This window comes from Nannospalax galili, unplaced genomic scaffold (genome assembly GCF_000622305.1).
Source record: "Nannospalax galili isolate Female #2095 unplaced genomic scaffold, S.galili_v1.0 scaffold10862, whole genome shotgun sequence".
In the NCBI taxonomy this organism is placed as follows: Eukaryota; Metazoa; Chordata; class Mammalia; order Rodentia; family Spalacidae; genus Nannospalax; species Nannospalax galili.
In genome coordinates, this window is record NW_008347569.1 from 35,591 (window position 1) to 43,515 (window position 7,925).

The following is a 7,925-nucleotide window of genomic DNA, read 5'->3' on the forward strand; positions in this document are numbered from 1 at the left end:
CTACCACCCAAGGTGGTGGGGAGATGTAGGGTATGATGGCAACTTGACACTGTCTCAGGGGCAAAATAATGGTGATTTCAAGAGCTAGAGTGACCTCTAAAGATCCAGAAAGAGCCTACTCACTCTCCTTTAAAATGGTGCACACAATTGCTGGGGGCACTTCTAGCTCATTAATTGGAAGGCCTAGCTGTGTTTTGTTTCTAATGTTGGGTCAAAATGTGCTTTTGATGAGAACTCCTAGATTACTGGATGAGAAAAACTTCGTAGAACTAGTGGGCTTAGAGAAAGACAGGGGAAAAAGAAAGAAAAAAGAACCAATCAAACACAGAACGTGTAAGCTAATGTAGTATGCTAAGGGAAAGGGTCTACAAAATTAACACATTAACAAGTAGGATATGAAACAACCAAAATACCTCAAATTATTTCAATCTCTTGGTTCTGAGAAATTTTACAAAGAAAGTAAGAATTGAATGGTATAAAAATTAAGAAACAAAACAACATGAAGATGCTTTGATATAAAACAAAATAGAAACCTGTTATTTTGAACACAAAACAAAAACTTTAGCTAATAATAGTAGTTGTGTTGACATCCAGTGTATAGCATATGAACAGATGTATTGCCTGCATGTATGTGAGTGCACTCATGTCATGCAATGCCACAGAGGTCAGAAGAGGGTATCGGATTCCCCTGGAACTGGAGTTAAGGACAATTTGTAGTAGCCTATGTGGGTGTTGGGAATGGAATCCGGGCCCTCTGCAAGAGCAGTCGGTGCCCTTAACTGCTGAGCCATATCTCCAGCCCCATAGACCACTGGCTACTCTTGCAGAAGACCTTGATTCAAATTCCAGTACCCACATAGCAGCTAACAACTATCCATAACTCCAGTTCCAGGGGATCCGATGCTTGCTTCTGTCCTCTGGGTACTGCATGACACAGGTGCATTTACATACATGTAGGCAATACACTCATACACATTAAATAAAGAAAATAAATAAAATATTAAAAAGTAAAGCATTTGGAGACACTGGGTAACAGGTTTATTAGGAAAAATTAGCTAAGCATGTATATCAACCATTAAGTTGTAAAATATCCCATAATCAAATTTCCTTTAATATATTACATGTATCATCATATTATATTAATAATTAATCTGAAGTATCTTTAATTTTTTATTTGAAATACAGATCTATTTTTTTCCAGTGCTGGAGATCAAAATCAAAGGCCTGGTACATATTAAGCAAGCAGTCTGCCACTGAGCTACATTGGCAGTCTGAACCCAATACTTAGAAGTTTTCTGCTTAGAAAGCTGAGATTCTACAGCCTGAAGTAGTGCTGTATCCCTGTAATACCAGCACTCGGAGGACTAAGACAAGAAGATTGCCTATCACTCCCAGCTCCTGTCCCAGTCCATTAGCCATTAGCTGGTAACTCTTCGAACTCTTTGTACATCCGGTTTCAAACATAAATCTGCCTTTTTGTTTACTAGTCTTTGACAAAACCAGTTTATTATTGCTAAGCAAAAGAAATATTGGATTTATTACTACATTTTTACAAGATATATTGATTATACTCCAGGGCAATCATTCCACCTTCTTTTGGTAGCATAACTTCTTGTGCAAAATGCATAAAGATTTCTCTCATATTTTAAATTTCTTCCCTTAGTTTCTGACACAGCTTGATCTACATCTCTAGACACATTGTAGAATACATGCTATTGTGAAAGGGTACACAATATAAACTGGTTTTGTATATTGATCTGTTATAGCATTCCTGCTAAAATATCTTAACACCTCATGAGGTGCTCGGATTATTGTACAGATTTTCTGTGGATGACTTGATTGTCTACTAGTGAGGGTAGCCGTTTCTTTCTAATTCCTCTATTTTTTATTGTCTAGGATCTCTAATACAATGCACAGATGTGGTTACAGTAGCCTTTTTGTTTTGATTCTGACTTCTAAAATTTTTCTCATGCAAGTTGTTTAACAACTTCATAGATGCCACTTAGCCACATTATGAAAATTCCCTTGTGTCCTTCATTTACTGTTTCAGTGTGATTATTTGAATGAAAATTATCAAAAAATTATCAGCAGATTTTTCTACATTTATTGATTTAACCACATTTCCCTTCATCTATTAATATACAGCTTCCCTTGCAGTAGCCTTTGTTGCTGTAGAGATCATAACATTGCCCACAAATATTTCATTCCTACCATTCCCTGTGGGAAAGCCATCTCTGTGGCCTCTGTCACATGACTCACTACTGCTATGCCAACAGCTAGTGTGACTGAATGCTTTGGTTTCAGCTTGGAGCAAAGCTGCAGGGCAGGATGAAGCCACAGCTGACCTGTAGCCACACTGGAGTTCTAAAGGAATCTATGAGCTTTTCAGTCACACAGATCTCAATGTAGGTGCAGCAGATCTGACTAAAAGTACTTTAATATACAGTGTCTTTTCCAAAACGTTGCCACAGCATTAATTTATAATGGCTGCAAATTGGGATGCAAATGTTTTCTTAGAAACATTTAAAATTCATTTGGCATCCATTAGTTTTTGTTGCATAGTAACTTTCACCTGCAGTTCTGATATATATTGGGTTATATTATTCAATGAACTGTAATTCATCTTCTTTTCTTTGATATGTAAAATCAGCCTCAAACAATTCTACGTACATTAAAAATGTATTTATGCTAAGTTTAAAGAACATGTTAGTAAATGTGAGTCTTCATACTTACATATTTAAAAATATTTTATTGACTTTTTGTGCATTTAATATAACAGATATTAATCAAATTTAGACCCTTCCCCTATCCACATCCCCCTCATAATACCCCCACACACACTGGAAATGAATTATGTCATATATACATTGTTAAGTCCTATCCAGGCCAGCATTTGTACCCAGATGTCCATCAGCGCAAGTTCATCTACTGGAGTCTAGTCAGCCTATCTAGGGTCACTCTAAGATTTGCTCTCTCTCATCCAGCAGTAATCAGTTGCCAATAGTTTTTTGGTTAGGGTTGAGGCCTGCTGCTCATTTCCCCAGTTCTGTGTTGGGTTTTTGTCTGATTGAGTCAGGATGGGTCTTGTGCATGCTGTTGCCATTGTTGCAAGTTCATATGAACAAGTTCCCAGGGACCTGAAAACCTCTGTTTTCTTATGTTCTTGTACCAACCCTGGCTCTTACAATCTTTCTGCCCCTTCTTCCACAATGGTTCCTGAGCCATGGGTCCATGAAGTTTAATATAGGAGTCCTGATTAGGGACACTTACTCTGCAGCCTCTTAGTATCTGAAACTTGTCTAGTTGTGGCATTCTATGTGCAGAGCATTCTGTGGTATAAGGATGCTTAGCTGGTGAGAATGAGGGATGTATTAGTATTCTCTCTCCCTCCTGTCTAGCTATATTCCTTGAGCCTTAGGTGTAGAGGTTCCACTGTAGATTCATCATTCAGGCCTGGGCATCTCTCAGACGTATATTCTCTGTGTGTGACCAGTTGTGGAATTCTGTTATAGCTCCAATCTGTGGGAAAATGAAGCTTATTTGGTGAGTAGTGTATGGTTTTCTTGTCTGAAAATATAAGGATCCATATTTTGCATACAGTAAGAAATTTTGTCAGAAGACAGGGTTTTCTCTAGGATCTATGGCCTCTCCAGGAATGTGTATTTAACTATATTTACAGCGTCGTCTATGAATTCCTTTCCACTGAGAGGGCTATAACTTCAATTAACGGCTGTTGATTGCCCCCTAGACCAAAGTGTCACTACTGCATCAGTAGAGATAGTTTGTTGTTCCAGCTGTTGTGGTTAATTAGACTTTGGAGCATTGGAGCTGAAACTAAGCTGGAAGTCTTCTCCCTGAAGTCCAGCTCTCATAACTCTGTGGGATACTATGCACACTGCTAAGGGAGAAAATCAATGAATGATCTCTACTTACACATTTGTGTATCAGCACTTCTTCATTTATTCTGTCCCTTAAACTCACCTTGTTTGTTATTCTCCCTGTTCAAGCTGAGAGGATAAAGGTCTAATGTATCTATGGGACATCTTCACAAAGAACTATCATTGTCAAAATGAAACTATTCTAATTTTATTTTTGCTTGATTTTGGTATCATGACTTTACTTTGGTTTCTGTTTCCTAAGATCTACCCTGTATTTTTTTTCACCCTTTTCTTTTAAACATTTGTAAGCTTTTTCATTTCATAACTTTCATTAATTTATAGTATGATCAGAGCATTTTTAAAAAAACATTATTTATTATTTTTATTTAATGTGTATGTGTGTATTGCCTGCATGTGGATAAGTGCACCCAGGTTTTGCAATGCCCATGGAGGTCAGAAGAGGCTGTCGGATCCCCTGTGACTGGAGTTACGGACAGTTGTTAGCTGCCATGTGGGTGCTGGGATTTGAACCAGGGTCTTCTGTAAGAATAACCAGTGTTCATAACCTCTGAGCCATCTCTCCAGGCCCTAATCAGAGCATCTTTAAAGTTAAAATTTTCATTTTTATTCATAAATATGGAAATGCTTTATCTTATTTCTTTAATTTTAAACTTGATTACTTATTTATTTTCCCACAGAGTCTCATATAGCTGGCCTCAAATTCAGTATATAGCCGAAGATGACCTTTCTGAGGATGACCTTGAATGTCTTATCCTTTAGACGCTAGTTCCCAAGTGATGGGATTATAAATCAAGCACCAACATATTTTTTTACTTTTTGGTACATGCTTTCTATGTTCTGTGATGTCTTTAATCTCCTATGTTTTTCGGTTTTTGTTTCTAACATGCTGAAGTCACAGCTTGTGTGTACTTTCTTTAAAAATAATTGGCTTAAGAAACTTATATTTGGAAGAAAGTAGATATTGTAAGAGAAAATGTAAAGTAAGCTAGATATACAACAGAGTAATCATTAAGCTACTGACTCTCATAATGTTGTAGTACCACTGCTGAACATGTATTTTTTCTGCTTCTTCAACTGTCTAGTGATGAAGTTGGGGACCCATCTTTGGTGATTCTCTTTTCAGACCCTTTCCATCAACCAGTAGTGACATCTTTACAGTTCTATTTCCTTTTTTGATGCTAATAGTACTTTTTTATCATGGAAGTATACTACTTGAACTTATCATATGACATTCCAAGGACTTTTCTGAAGAACCTAAATTTATGGAAAATGCTCATCTTTTGCCTTAATCTTTTCCTAAGATGTTGTCAGACCCGAGGTCATTATTATATATATATTTTTTTTTCATTCCTACTGCTGCTCTCCTCATCTAGACCTCCACTCTCCTCACTTGGGTAGCTGCATGTGTCTCCTCACAGGTCTCTCTTTACACCGTGGATCTCCTCTGTTCCCATCAGTGCTTCAAATGTGCAGCCAGACTAACTTTTCCAGAACGCAGCTCTCCTGCACTGTTTCTCACTGAGATATCTTACACAACATGATCCACTAGTTTTAAATGTAGGTTTCAATAATTTTGAGAGCTTTACTGCCATTAAAAAGCTTCTCAGGAATATTTGAGATTAATCTCTGTTCCCTCCAATCCCTGCTCAAGACTAATTTCTATGATGTCTTAAGAGAGTTGACTTTTCTGTATACTTAATATAAGTTGAACTATACCATACCTAGTCATTCAGATTGGTGCCTTTCTTAACATATTATTTTGAGATTTAATCCTCCAGTAGAATATATCAGTAGTTTATGCTATTCATTCTACAGAGTTATCAATTTTTTTATTTATCTGAAAGTTAATAGACATTTGAGTTGTTTATAGTTTGGTTCTATTGTGAATATACCACCATTAAAAAATACATGTAGAAGTTTTTGTATAGATGTGTTTTTATTTTATTTAGCTACATACTTAGAAGTGAACTTGCAGGATCATGTGGTAACTTGTATTTAAAGATTTGAGTACTGCCAGACTTCCAAAGTGGCTACACATTTTATGTATACTTCGGCAACGTTGTATAAGTTCTAGCTTTGGGCCAGCAAGATGGCTTAGTGAGAAAAGGTAGTTGCTGCTAAGCCTGAGAGCCAGCTGAATTTGATCCCTGGAACCTACACGGTAGAAGGTGGAGAACTGGCTGTATAGCAGGATAGACGAGGTAAAACACTGGAAATGTTCAAGAAACATGTTTTTAGTTAGGCTGCAGCCTTATTTAAAGAACTCAAGTCTCAAAGTCTGGATCTTGAGGGGAAGGAACTTTTACATTTTAAGTCTTGAGTAGTGCATTAAATAGCATCTTTAGTTTCGCTAACAGTAAAGAGTTGTTAGTTTTTACAAAATGTGTAATGGGCCCCAAAATGTCCCTGTCTGAGACAAACAAAAAAGAAAGCATTTGTAAAGTAGGTGAGAAACCACAGGTCTGATAGCTATATTGGGACTGAAGAGATGGCTCAGCGTTTACGAGCACAGGCTGCTCTTGTAGAGGAGCCCAGCACCCACATGGTAGCTAACAACCATCCATAACTCCAGTTCCAGAGGATTCTGTACCCTCTTCTGACCTCCACAGGTACTGTATGACACAAGTGCACTTACGTGTAAGTAGGCAATACACCAATACACATAAAATAAAAATAATAAATAAAATATCTTAAAGACTGGTGGCTATGGCTAGTTATTTTAGCTTTTTCACTATAAACATGTCAGCTGAACTTGTCTGACAGACACACACAGATAGAAAAGATTAAAATAATTGTTTTTTTCATAATTTATCTGCTATGTAATATGTCAGCTCCTACAAGTTATCCCCTGAACTCTATACACACTAAAATAACTAGATATATTATTGTTTTATAAATAATTTTTTAAAAATTTTATTATTTTTATTTTATGTTTATGCATGCATTGCCTGCATGTAGGTAAGTGCACCCGTGTTGTGCAATGTCCGTAGAGGTCAGAAGAGGCTGTCGGATCCTCTGGGACTAGAGTTATGGACAGTGGTTAGCTGCCATGTGGTTGCTGGGGTAGCCAACAATTCAGCTTCAGGGAATTGATAGGGCCCATGGAGTGTCAGGCTACTAATCATTCAAATGCTCACAGGTCACCACACTGAGCACAGACATAGCCTCTCTCCTCTCAGTCACCTACTGACACAGTGTGTGGCACATTAGTTACACCTATAATGCCTCTATGGGCAGTCTGTGTTTTACTTTTTAAACTTTATATCCATGGAGAATTTCTTTTCTGGTCCTATTTGCTATTCTGTAGGCCTCTTGTATCTGGGTGGACATCTCGTTCTCTAGGTTTGGGAAATTTTCTTCTATGATTTTACTGAAGATATTTTCTATCTAGGTTTGGGAAATTTTCTTCTATGATTTTACTGAAGATATTTTTTTCATGGTCTTTTCAAACCTCTCCCATGTTCCTTTCAATTTCTCATTAACTTTTCCTAAGTGCTCAGGTCCTCTACTCTGTCTTCCATCCCCAACTCTATTTTCAACATGATCCGTATGCAGTCTGTCATTGTGGCTTTCCACTGAGGTTTTCTTTAGAAGATAGTAGGTATTTTTTAGAAGATATTAGGTATTAGAAGATAGTAGGTACAGAAATCTAAGTGGGGCCTCCAGGGTGGTTTCCAATAGTCGGTTTCTCCAGTTCACTGGTTGCTGCCTCACTTTATGGGGCCTTTAAACTAGCAAAACTGTGGTACAACTCAGTAGTAAAGCACTTGTCTAGCATGTGTGAGGACCTGATCTCCATCCTTAACAGTGCAATTGTGGCCTGCTTCTGCGATACAGTCTTACCTGTTCATCTGAGGTTCTACTTTCCACTGGTTCCGTCATCTGTGGTCAGTCACAGATCAAAACTACCAAGCAGTAAAGTATGAGGTGAGGTCTTGTGCTGTCCAGCCCTGGGAATAAGTCATCCCTTTACCCAGCATCCTCATGATTTCATACTTATCAAAACGACTGTCGCATGATTGTAGG

At 37.6% G+C, this 7,925-nt stretch overlaps 1 non-coding gene across 1 annotated transcript; it reads right to left on the minus strand.

Moving 5' to 3' along the window:
• Positions 1 to 7,004: 7,004 nt before the first annotated feature.
• LOC115072245 lies at positions 7,005 to 7,137 on the minus strand. The gene has a single exon (XR_003851307.1). It is a non-coding gene; the product is annotated as a small nucleolar RNA SNORA17 (small nucleolar RNA).
• Positions 7,138 to 7,925: the final 788 nt, after the last annotated feature.